Source organism: Ctenocephalides felis, unplaced genomic scaffold (genome assembly GCF_003426905.1).
Source record: "Ctenocephalides felis isolate EL2017-DRISC unplaced genomic scaffold, ASM342690v1 CF-g0.4_SCAFFOLD_03571, whole genome shotgun sequence".
Lineage (NCBI taxonomy): Eukaryota > Metazoa > Arthropoda > Insecta > Siphonaptera > Pulicidae > Ctenocephalides > Ctenocephalides felis.
In genome coordinates, this window is record NW_020539725.1 from 50,422,120 (window position 1) to 50,436,798 (window position 14,679).

A 14,679-nucleotide genomic window follows, 5' to 3' on the forward strand; every position below is an offset into this window, starting at 1 on the left:
ATTGTTTAATATGAACAAACAGCACTCAGATTTGTTTAACACAACTTTATTTATGATTACAGACGTTTCGAGACCATGGTGTGTCTCATCTTCAGTGTAATTTCAAAACAGTTACTTATATACTACACTTCTTTAATCATTTATTTAAATTTTATTAATTTTTGGTATACAAAACAACACCAACTATTCCTTGCAATGCTTGACACAGTACTAAAGAAACATATAACACTTACAGAAATATTCTAAAACAATTTGAAGTACTTTTCTAGATGGAGACAGAGAGGGTAATCATTAATGTAAACAAAAGGAGTGCTATCGCATACAAAAATCGATAAAAATGAAAAAACAAATTAATTTATTGAAAAGAATAAGATAAATGAAAAAATTTATGAATTATTAATGATGTTTATATAAGTGTCATGTAAAATATTTGTGTCGGTTCTTAGATTTATGCTATTGTTAGTACGAACTATTAACATTGATTCTGCCATGCTCGTACTAACAATAGCATAAATCTAAGAACCGACACAAATATTTTACATGACACTTATATAAACATCATTAATAATTTATAAATTTTTTCATTTATCTTATTCTTTTCAATAAATTAATTTGTTTTTTCATTTTTATCGATTTTTGTATGCGATAGCACTTCTTTTGTTTACATTATAATGATACCCTCTCTGTCTCCATCTAGAAAAGTACTTCAAATTTGTTTAGAATATTTCTGTAAGTGTTATATGTTTCTTTAGTACTGTGTCAAGCATTGCAAGAAATAGTTGGTGTTTTTTGTATACCAAAAATTAAATAAAATTTAAATAAATGATTAAAGAATGTGTAGTATATAAGTAACTGTTTTTGAAATTACACTGAAGATGAGACACACCATGGTCTCGAAACGTCTGTAATCATAAAATAAAGTTGTGTTAAACAAATCTGAGTGCTGTTTTGTTCATATTAAACAATTAATATTCGTTCCACTCATATCATAAAATTCTATAATATATATATATATATATATATATATATATATATATATATTGACTTAAATATGTATATATCGATGTGTATGATGAAAATGAAAATCGTATATTTTTGAATAATTATTCATATGGTTACACCGGTTTCATTTTAAAACAGTCCACTGCATCGGAAGCCGTATAATTCGTATTTATATGGCTTAGATAATTCAATATCATGATAATAATTAATGAAGTCAATTAACCGAATGCGCAATAATGGCAAGTGGAATAATCAATTCATTATTCAGTAATTGCTGCCGCTCCATTCTACATTCTGGACTGGAAATTCACGTTATCTGCATATATAGGACTCATGAGTGTGTGCTGCAATTTGGCAACTCAAAAGGTTCTACAGTGCATTTTGATGTATTAAGGTTATTATAAGGGTTAATTGACAGATTCAGTCAATTTTTTTTTTCATACCTTTATAATTAAAAGATAAGGTGATAATAGACCTATTGTGTGTATTGTGTGCTTGTTGGTTAGGACTTGCCGCATTTTAGGACTTGTGCTAAACACATTTGAATAGTGTCAAATTTTTTTTCATACCTTTATAATTAATAGGTATGGTAATAATAGACCTTTGGTATGTTTATGTATATTAGGACATTCCACATTTTTAGGAGTTCTGCTAAACACATATGAATAGTGTCAAAAGCATTTGCCAAAATTTTCTGTATACCTTTATAATTAATAGGTGAGATAATAATAGACTTATTGTGTGTAGATTTATATATTTTAGGACATGCCACATTTTTAGAAGTTCTATTCTATTGTGTGTATTGTGTGTAAATGTATGTTAGGACTTGCCACATTTTTAAGAGTTTTGCTAAACACATTTGGATAGTAACAAAAGCATTTGCCAAAATTTTCTTCATTCCTTTATAATTAATAGGCAAGGTAATAATCGACCTATTGTGAGTATTGTGTGTTTAGGTATATTAGGACTTGCCATATTTTTAGGAGTTCTGTTAAACACATTCGGATAGTGTCAAAAGCATTTGCTTCATATTTAAAGTTCACAGGGCCCATAAATTTTAGATGAAGAGCAAGGTCAAGCTAGATAGGATAGGGTGGGGCACAAAGGTCCAATTTGACTGAGCAATTATATTGTGAAAACCAAAAAAATTATGTCACAACAAATAAAACATATCAAACAAATAACTGTCTGACTTATTCAGTAAATCTTCTAATAAAAACGTAAAACTAATTCCTCATTCTAAAAATAGTTGCAGTATATTACTTTACCTATTTTAATGTAATTTAGCACAGTACACGTGATTGAATGATGGTTTCCAATTGAAATGTGAACACAATGCCGGTTTGTCACATAAAATTAACTGAGCAGAGAACAATGAGTAGCTGTCAAATAAATGAGTAGCAGTCAAATAAAAAATATTAGTATTAATAATAGTAATACATACTAAATATCAGAAACTTCTCATTGCGTCGTATTTTTATTTAGATGGTAACCCAACGGTTGAACCATACTAATTTGATTATTTTATTATTAGAATTTATCCAAAGCTCGTTTATTATTATTTTTAATGCAGACATTTCTCAGAAGGTCTATTTTGAAATAACAACATATTTAGGATATATATTTCCAAGTATCACTACTACTCGATACCAGGGTTGTTCATGACCGGGATTGAACCCATCATTTGCCAGGTTACGAACCTGCTCTACCAAGATGCCCTAATTTTAAAAATTATCTACGAATTCAGTTTTTTTGTTTCAAATTGCATAACCACTGAAGTTGGCTTGAGATTGCATGTTGAATAGACTGTAAAAATAAAAAAAATCTAAAATATTTTTCTTTTTGCTTGATGTATTTTTCTGAATCTTTTATACATCTACCAAAATTATTAATTAACTTTACAGAATTATACGGATTTTGAAATTTGTATTTGGGCACTTCTAAATAGATCCACCTCACCTCTATCTAGTATCATTTTCGCAATATTTAAATATGTGGTAAATTCAATCATCGCTAACTAATTAATTATTTACATTTACCAAATTGAATTACCGAATTGATCTATTTGGCTTAATTTTCATAATTAATTATTCAATTTAAAACAATGTTTTGTTCACCGGCTAATTATTCAATATAAATTTACACGAATTTCGACGCTATAAATAGCGTTACGGCGGCGTTCGGCAAAATACGACCCGTGCAGAATGAGCTGCTGTGCGTGCCATTGTGACCGCAGAGATTCAATTTCATCCCCCACGCACGGGGGTGGCGGATCTCCACCCACTTAGACTGGGGGATGATAAATGATTCGGTGAAATAATTGTTTATACTTTTCAAGAAGTTTGTTTATCAAAAGTAACAAATTGACTTGTAAAATGCAGATTATTTGATACTGGTCTTTGAGCACTAGTCTCACGATAATTGTTATACATTATTGTGCTGCGGATATTTATTCATACAAATGTTTATATCATATACTAATGAAAAGTAAAAGCGTATTGTTAGATAAAAATGTTTGAATAAATAATATATGAGCTTTTTATTTACATAAAGCTTTTATTTCTTTTAATCAACTTTTTGTCTACTTATTCCATTGCCACACTTTGTTACAATATTCAAGTATACATCAATCTTGATTGGAAATTGAAATATTCGAGTATATTCATGATCATCCAAGCAGTGATCATAATTTCCCAAATTTGAGGATCATCTACTTCATCAGAAATGCTAAAGAAGAAGATCCCAAAAAACAATATTTAAGGCATTTAACTTCACTACATATTTGAAGAACTGAGCTGACAACTATTGACCTACTAAAATTGAAATACTAAGTTTAATGGATATTTTATACATAACTAGCAAACCGGGCGAACTCCGTTTCACCACCAGATGGTTTCATTTTATATAACATTTCGTTTGGTGATTAAAAGATAAAGAAAAAAATTGCCTGCTGCTGAAATTGAATAAAAATTTGCACAATACGCGTGATTGATTTGATGGTTTCCAATTGAAACGTTAGGAACTTATTTTTCTTACTTTTTTTCGCACAGTTTCACAGTGAACACAATGCCGGTTTGTTACATGAAATTAACTGAGCAGAGAACAATGAGTAGCTGTCAAGCAAATGAGTAGCAGTCAAACAAAAAATATTAGTTTGTAGTACATGCTAACTATCAGAGATGACGCTATATGTGAAAAAAGAAAAAGTGTTTTTCGCTTCTCTAGCGAATCTGTTGAAATCTTTTTAATTTTCTCTACTATAAACCTCACGGAGTCCGAGACCTTTCCAACGAATGCAAAATCGTCGAAATCGGTTCGTGCGTACTGGAGTTTTATCGTCATGAAGGAAAACCCGACTTATTTTTATATAATAGATAATATTTTGAACTAATTTGTAGTTAAATTCATTAAATAAAATATTTTAATCTATTACATTCTACTTCCAAGCTCTTTTATTTCCTTTCTAGTTCACCGCCCCCGTTTTAGAGGAAATTTCGGGCGTCAAACACGCACCACTCCAATGGGAAAATTCATAGAAATCCCATAGAAAGCATCAACGCATTTCGTGTCCGCTTTCTGACTTCAGTTCCATTCTGTGCTTTTCGTTTATATAAAAGTCAGTTGGCTTAGTTGTAAAATTGTAAAGGTATATAGAACTTTTGGTTATTGTGCCTACGAGAAGACCACTTCGAAATTAATGCCATTATCAACGAATTCTATATGAGAAAATCTATTGATGATTTTTTAGAGTATGTAATATTTGGACATACTATTGATTACTTTGCGTAGGTCTATTGAAATTTCAGAGTTCATCAAATGATTACATTTATTAAGTATCTAGGTTATCTTTTTCACATTCTCATCCATCAAATTTGTATCGTATCTTCATGTCCTTCAACTTATTGAGTTCATATCGGTTTTATTCCAACTTGACGTAAAAGCATTATTTTGCTATCCCAGAATTACTAAATATAGAAAATTACATGAGCCTTAATTATCACCAAAATTTCGTACCCTTCTAAAGATCTATTTGAATTTAGATTTTCGAATTAATTTATTTCAATGTATGAATTTTGTGTTGCATCTAGGTCAAATATTTCACAGTCGGTAACTGTATAAATTTACACAATCAAGCTTTAATAAACGTAATTAAAGATAAAAAATCATGCTAAAAAGGTAAAGTATCAAATTTTCATTAAATCGGCTGATCCGTATATTTATTTAAAAATAAAAATTAGAAACAACATGACACCATCTATTAATAAAATTTTTGATTTACAGAAAACTTTTTAGTAGTCATAATCGACTATAAGAGACAATATTTTAAAGATAGAATTAATATTCCGATGTAAAATATTGCATGGTAAAATAACGAAAGCTTTCTCTTTGTTGACAAAACCGTTTGTTTTGGATTTAGTTCCCGCAGAGTTGCTATTTGCTGCGACAAAAACATACACTTTGTCGATTCGTAGCGAAATAGTGTAATACCATTGTTTGTTTGATTTCATCAAATATAACAGGATTTTTTTATAACTGACTACAGAATATAAACAAAAATAAATGTAAAAAAAAATAGCATTTCAAAAATGAGTTACTGAATTACTAATAAAATTCATGCTTGCGGAATAAAATTAGGGTGGACTGAGTACGGTTGTGCTTAAGCAATTATTTTATTTGTAATACTGTCACTCACTGAAATACTGTCCTCAAATACTAGTTCACATAAAAATTTGCCTAATTTATTTCTATACGTACAGCAAAGACAAGAAGTGTGTCAAATCCATAACCATCAATTATTCAGAGGCTGCTCTATTTGAACCGAGTTCTCTTCTCTCCTGCCTAATTTCCTTCCCAAAATTGACTTTAAATTAAATAGCAATACAGTGTGCTGTATGCTCGAAATTCAAGTGAAATTTATCAACTATATTATGTACTGCCGGGACACGCAAAATATTTATTCAAGCCGGTCGGATAACTGAGCACGCGATCCAGGATAATTATGTTATAACATTATCACGAAATAATGAGCGCACGTGTATGTATAGACATATATGTGTACGAATTTTATTGTATATTGTGAAACAATATTGACATTGTATTAAGGTAATAGAGGCAGCGTTGCCGGCGAAACAATAATGTTATTATATTTGATATGCCTGTTTATAGTGCGCAAATATAAGGAACAATTTACATAGCGCAGTAAGTAGAAGAAAAGTCTCGTCATGGATGAACCGGGGTAAAGAACTAGTTCATAAAACTAGAGCAGAGACACGTATTTGAAAATACATGGATAAGGAAACTCTTGCACATCTACTGATATGTTATATAATAAAGTCGCCCAAATCTGGCATTTACCAAACTCTAATCTTTGCTTCCTCCATTCATTACATATACAATTAACTAACCTGCCAAATGAACTTTGGATACAGTTTTCAAATTGTATTTTTATGTTATAGTTATCTTTTATTCCAAGCAAATCTATATCCAAACTGTTTCCCGTGCAAGTTCTTTGTTACATACATTATATCAAATAATAAATTTCCTTAGAGATATGCAGCAGATCTACAGTTCCCGCTCGGAGCCCAATTATCTGTACCTGTGGCAACCTAGTTTCCCAACTGCAGTAAACCAGTTTGGATAATGTAATCGCAAAGTAAATTTTATGCAGATTTCGAATGTTATAGGTGGGCCGACGTCCCTGAAGTCTAACTATGTATCATATAATAGTTCCAGGAGTTTGCCTTTTATTGCTCATAATGTAGTCCTATTAAGTGCCTGGAGTACGGCGGTCAATTTATTAGAAAACAATTTAGGTAAAGCTATTTGTTGTGAGATGAATTGGAGTGGAATTAGTGGGGCGCATGGCATCGTGCCTTAAGGCAATTTGCTGAAACTTCTCATACCAAAAAAAATTTTTTTTTAAAAACGATTAACATTTTTGAAAAAAATTTGCTTCGAAAAAATTAGATTTTTGAGAAACTATAAATTTGACAAAAAACTACTTTTTTAAAAAAAAAAAAAAAAATTATTTTGACCTTTTTTGAAAATTCTGAACTTTTTTTCAAAGCAAACGTACTGCTTTAACAGCATAGAGACGAAATATCAAAGCGCGTAAGCGCCGCGTCGCCGTCTAACGGATGAACATTGGTACGGAACCCATGTGAATGTAAACAAAATTTATACTTATTGTTAAAATCTCTCTAAAATATTTGATAATTTGATGTGCATATGTCTAATGATCATTTTTGACCGCCAAATGGCATCTTTTTTTTTACTTTTTTCATTAGATCTCCGAAACCAGATCATTTTCATTATATCATCAAACAAGATCAATTCTTAATCTTGTCAATAAAAGTAAAATGTTTTTTGAATTATTAAAATCGAACGCTCCGTTCTCTTAAAAACTGAGTTACAATTTTTGGCACTTTTGCCCCGTATCTTTGGAACGGTTAGACCTTTCTTTGCCAAAAACTAATCAGCACGTCTCCTTTTCAATACGAATCGAATATTTTTTGAATTATTCAAATCGCTTGATCGGTGTTCCCGAAATCGTCGACGAAAATTATCCGCACACACACACACGCACGCACACACACACACAAATACATACATCCATTTTTTCCAAGGTATGCCAAAATATTCAGAAACCTCTGAAACGTAAAGATATATAAAAATTTTCATTTACGATTTTTTTGCGATTACTATAACTTGCCCTATGGGAATTAATAAGATACAATTATATTCCAGACAGTGAAATAAACTTTTTGTATTGCAAATATAATATGTTTTACATACTTTTAGTTTCCATATACTATACTTATGCTCGATTTGCAATGGAAAAACAGATTTACTCGTAAAATCGAAATTTTTCCTCGTATTCATACAGCAATCAAAACTTAACCTTATTACTATAATCTGTTTTCATCATATTACTCAATTACGTAGTTCTATTAGAAGTCAACCCATTTTTATGTGCTATTGGCATTTTACTATTGACGACTTCTAAATTGATGCAGCAATGGCAGCGTAGGGCTATTTTCACTTGAAAACATAATTTTATCAATATTGTGAAAATTCAAGTTACCATATTATTTCTATCATAAATTCCATCATCACTACCTGTATTTTCAATAAAATTTTGCAGACCGTTCACCTCGCCTGCTCTATCTCCACAATGTGTTCATGTGCAAATAACTGGTTGAAAAGCGAGTTACTTGAACGCAAACTCATATTAACTACGCTCGCCGTAATATTTTCATTCATTTTTCCTCATTAGCGTTTCGCCCAGCAGAAAGCAATATAGCAATCATTAAATTTTCATATCCGACGGAATCCCGCTCGGCGGCAGGGTGCGCGATGCAACTCGTCTGTGTGCATTGTGCATTGTGCAGTCGAAGAGCCGGAAGTTTTAAATGATAAAAAATAGATAAACATTTTATATTTTTAGCGAATAATGGAATAGTAGATGTGATTTTATAGTATGGTGTACAAAATAAAGAGGTATCAATCAAATGAATTATTTCCACTATTAAATTGTATTATATAGATATTCTACGATCAGGGTCAGTAGTCATTAAAGAAATGAAGTAATTGCTGATTAATAACTTCTATAAAATTCGTTCACACAGTGGATTATGTTAAACGCCTAAACAAATATTGTTCTCGTAACTTACTTCATCATGAAATAATTGTGTTTGAAGAACTTCATGTAATTAATATTAAGATACATTTATTTACTGATGGTATTTTTTTTACTTTTTCGCTGGCGATATAATCTTATTCTTTGAACAGCTGTTATATCTGTTTGCCTAAAAAAAATTCTATTTCAATAACTTCAAAGATTTGTAGAAACTACGAATAATATATTAGTTTATTATTTCAATAAACTTGCTGCATTTGTTTGATTATTTTCATTATAATTATTTGCGGGGGACAGGGTAAAATATTTTTCTGATTCCGGCATTTGTCATTAAATCAAGATTTGTACTACGATGTAACTTTAAAATGTTTATTTATCTATGCCGATTTCCTAGTTGATATCGGTACGCATACAACGTTGACGCCGGAACGCATACAACGACAGATCTCTATTCACATACCCGACGACTAGTCACAATGGACCCTTCTTTAGGCGCGACTAGGGTGTAAATCCGTACAAATGCAACGGAAGTGCGTTACGGCAGATAAGATAATATATTATATATAGACTACGATTAAATATAGAAAGTATGGGCAAATTTTGTACTTAGTAACTTTTTCGGATTATATGCTAGTTATGGCATCTCTAGAAGATGCAGTTAAATTAAAAACACATTTTCTAAAGTTTATTATTGTGGAAACTAATAATAGCATAGAACACCAAGATTTAGATTGATTATATATTTATTAGGGAATATAAAATTATCTAATTATAAGTGACATTTTGTTTTAAAGCTCATTAACTTCCCTAATAATATACACAAATACATGATCAACTTTATCAATAAGAAATGATATTTTTAGCTATTTAAATAAAATATTCAACTGTTCATTCCAAACATTTACTAAAAATTAATCGATATCTTTCAAACATACTTATAATATTTATAATTGTATAAATTAACTTATGGACCGGTTCTGCCGCACAACAGACCATTGTTATGGCAAGGCTGTTATGAAGAACTTTCCGTACTGAATATTGACAAAAGCCATATGGTTGCTGTGCAGTGAGGCAGTTTCTCAGATTGATAGATAGAAAACCTAACCTAGAAACCGCACAAACGTCAAAAAAAATATCTTAGATAACAGGGTTTTTCTGACCCAGCTTCATAACATACAAGTGACGTTGCAGTTTATGTGTAAAACGCCTGAATGCACAGCAAATACATGACATTTTGATAGAATTCAGTATGATTAAGTAACATAATGTACGGAAGTTTGAGCGTAACATGGCCTTGCTACAACATTGATCTATTATGAGGCAGAGTCGGTTCATTAATTCCATCGTTATCTAAAAATGTTTTTTTATTAAAGCGTTGACGTCAACTGCAATCAGTAGCTACTTACATACATATGCTCAGGCATATTTTCTGAATAGAATAGAATCGCTTAAACGCGCCACGAAACTATAAACTTTGATGATTTTTATAATTCAACCGCTTATCGCAGCATTATAATATTTTAGTATGTTATTTCAAATAGTTACATCAAAATAGTCAAAAAAAAAAAATTAGTTACGTAGAAGCGGCCCGGCCGATCTTCATTAAAACCCATATCGTATCTTTCAAACAATTTTTGAATTTTCAAAATTGATTCAATATTGTAGATTGAAAACATGGAAGAAAAATGTTACTCTTTTTTGTTAATTAGAAAGAAACAGTTGACCGATCATCGCGCAAAACTAATAAACGCTTTGCTAACGAAATTTTGAGTTATTATTCTCAAAACCACTCTTTCATTTTTCTACCAGCCATCTGTCTACATCATGTTACTTATCAGTTGCGTAAATTATCGGTCTGAAAAGTTTCGTAACAGTGAAGTTGGATTTATTCGTCTAGGATCTTTATTAGTTTCGCAAGTTATAACAAAATCATATTTAATGTTCCATCACGAAATAACACAATATTTGTTGGTTGAAGCAAAATTTGAATCATTATAACTTTATCATATTTACTACGTTTGTTTCAATATAACTTGTGTAGCAGGAGTTGATAAGATCTTAGTAATTATTTAAGTTTTCATGACATGTTGTAGTGGGATGATAACTTGTGAATTTATATAAACTAATTACTTGTGTGAGTATTATATTTTGTCATGCATATGCATTATCTTTTTTATTTTATTTTTGAATATATTTTTTGGATCAGCCTTGTACTTATGATTACGACAAAAGTGGCTCCAAAAGAATTTGGCCAATTGTTTGCCAACTTTTGAATAAGTGTACATGTAGGTAGATAATTTAATAGTGTAAATAAAATAAATGAAAAATATAGATAATGTGCGATCGTTGTGATAGAGAATAATTTATAATTACAAGAATTTCTCCATACGTTCTAATGAAATAAATTTCATTTCCTAGCTGACTTTTCTTAGTGATCGCTGAGGGAAATAAAGTTGTTTGAGCTTTGACCGTGCGTGGATTATATTGACACGATTCTGCGTTTATTACCGGACTTTTATTGCCGGAACCTTCGGTATTATTTTTTATGAAAATCTGAGCTTTTTTATAAATTCGACTAATAACAGAAGATAATTGTGGTGGACCTTTTTCCCCGTCTCTCGACCCTATATCATATTCCATGTATCATGTTTATGATATATTTATCTCTTAATATGCTGTAACTTTCATTTTTATCTTGTCCAATGAAAAATATATTATTATACCCCGACTTGTGTATTATCTACCGGATATTGAATTTATACCCAACCGAATCCAATTTCTAAAATCAACGTTATAATATGAGGATAATATCAACGGTGCCGGATACAATAAAATTTTATAACAGCAAACACTCCGTATTATTACAATTTAATCTACTTTTTATACACTCACCAAATGGAGTGATAAAAAATCAGTATCACATGTATTGGGGGATCAGAATTTAATAACATTGACAAAAATGAGGATTTGTACTAACCATTTTATTGTTGAGCACTTTTCTTTATATTTTAGTACAAACATTACTGAGAATTTAATAGAAATTAATCAACATTGTCAGATTATTGTGCATATTGAATCTTTGTGACTTTTTTCTTGTATGGAATTTTTTTTTAATATTAACTTTCCATAGAGAAAGTTATAGGGGGAAGTCCCCGAGTGCCGGACACCTAAGGTTATTTATATAATAAATCAAAAAATATTTTACAAAATGTTTATTAAATTATGACTTATGTTAGAAAACAAAGTTTAACAAAAATGCAATCTTTGCTAAAGAATAATTAATACTATCAATCAAATATTGGTAACAAAAAATATGATTTTACAAAGTGGCACCTAGTACCGGACATTTCAAAATAACCTGCATTGAACACATATGTATCCATCTCCACACTCTGGAATGTCTGGACATTTGTGTTTGACGAATATTCTCAGATATTGCCAAAAAAAATCACTAATTATCCACCCTTTTGGCTGGGCCACACCGATGCTCTCAGCTGGAGCATTCATCATAAGATTTTGATTCTTTGACTAGAAATACGAAAAATGGGGGTATGTAAAAACCGTTAGCACTCATACAGAACAAAATTAAATAATTAGAATAAATTACGTCAATTCTCACAATAAATATCAATATGTTTATATCTAATATCTTCTATTTCTTCCTCCGACCTATATAAGACGAAAAATTCTTATTCCTCCGACTCTGCCAATATGTACAGGTTGAACCACCGGGGTCAATCTTAACAGTCAACCGACTGCCCTAGAATAAACCTTCTCACCCCTTACTCTTCAGCCATAACGCACCCTGTCCGCCCCTTAAGGGTAATGTTGACCCCGCAATACTCTGGCTGCTCCATTATGGATCCCAATAACTGACGCCAAAAGCTACCGGCTCGGCTTCCAGTGGCCATATACCACAAATCGTATGATGTTCTCTGTATATATATAAAACATGCTTCAACTTGGAAATGGTTTGGCGGAAAGTGAAATATAGGAATGTGTGTTTAGTCATAATTAGGCAGTGATTGATAATGGTAAATATTATTGCAGGATCTTGGCGCTTGTATTTATATAGTTAGTAATTAGTGAAATAACATACTACATTAGATAGATGGTCGTAGTAAATTTTTCTGAAAGTAAAATATCTTTGAAACTAGTGGGGTGTATGGCATCGTGCCTTAAGGCAAATTGCTGGAACTTCCCGTACCGTAACAAAATGTTCGAGGAATATTAAATGTTTTCAAATATATTATTATAAATAAATACTGTAACATTGTCTAATATTTATAAGAATTATTTAAACTGAATTGCAAAGTTAAAAATACTTGTTTAAAGTATATTAGAAATTAAGTCAGAATTACAATTAAAATCTAGATTATTTTCGATATACAAAAAACAAATTTTAAAAAAAATGAAAAAAAAAATGAGACAATTTTATTTTCCAAAAGCAATTATTTTGGTAAAACAAGCAGAAAGTTCTTTGAATCATTCAAATCGGACGCTTAGTTCTTTCAAAGACTGCCATTTTTGAACCAAGAAAAAATTCTGCATATCTGCAAATCTGCATAATCATATATGTATATCGATTGCATGCATATCATATGTTATTAGAAATTAGAAAAACAGAGTAAAAAAAAAAAGTTTGTATCATCAATAATCACCTAATTCGAGTTGTTCACCGATGTACATTTATTTTTCAATTCTGCCTCATTTAATAAAATGCTCACCCAATTTTTATATAACAACTCTAGATGTAAGATATCCCTTATTTTGTGGAAGATTGAGCTTTTTGATATTTTTGTCACCTTCGGAAAGATACCGAGATTCCATTGATCGCATAAGTGGCCGTTCGTGATTTCAATGCGAAATTCAGAACGTCTCTTATTTTTTAATATTCCTCTCGGGCCTGTTGAAATTTTGCTTTTCACTTTTTCCGTTTTTCACAGGGTTTCCTAAGCGACCCTTTTGTTCGCCCTTAGGGAATTTTCTAGTTAGCATGAGGGACAAATGCACTGGCTTCCGGAACAGCAGTGGCGTTTTACTTTATGAATAAATAAATGTGATAAATTGGTATATATATATATATATATATATATATATATAGGGTAGCACGGGGCATAAAGTTTCAATTTGATTTGAGTAATCATATGGTGAAAATCAAACCAATTATATCACAACAAATTGCACATATCAAACAAACGTCCCAGCTAATTCATCATTGCTGAAATTTGTTTTTATTATACGTACCGATTATTTTTCACAACTAATCCTTTACAAGTAACAAATAAAGACATATTTTTCATCGCATTCTTATTATTAATTAAAAATTTGTTCTTAAGATTCCAGTAGATATTTTATTAATTAATTAACTTCCCGTAGTAATCGTTATAGTAATCGCAACAAAATCGAAAATGATAATTTTTGCATATCTTTACGTTTCAAAGGTTTCTGGACATTTTGGCATACCTTAAAATACAATTTTTCATCCACTATTTTGGGCGCACGGATTCGAATTATTGAATAATTAATTAATTAACTTCCCGTAGTAATAGTTATAGTAATCGCATAAAAATCGAAAATGAAAATTTTTGCATATCTACGTTTCAAAGGTTTCTGAATATTTTGGCATACCTTAAAAAAGAATGGATGTATGTATGTGTATGTATGCATGTTTGGTTACAACTTTTCATTCACGGTTTGGGACGCATGGATCAACCGATTTGAATTATTTAAAAAACATTCGTTTACTATTGATGTAAAGATGTCCTGGTTAGTTTTTGGCTAAGACAGGTCCAGTCGTTTCGAAGATACGGGAAAAAAGTGCCAAAAACAGGAATTTCAGTTTTTAAGAGAACAGAGCGCCCGGTTTGAATAATTCACAAAATATTTTGCTTGTATTGAAAAAATGAAGAAATGATGAAATTTTTGGAATGGCAGATCCAATGGTTTCGGAGATATGGAGTAAAAAGTGTAAAAGAAGTGATATTTGGCGGTCAATAATAATTATTAGATATGTATTCATTAAATTATCAGAGATT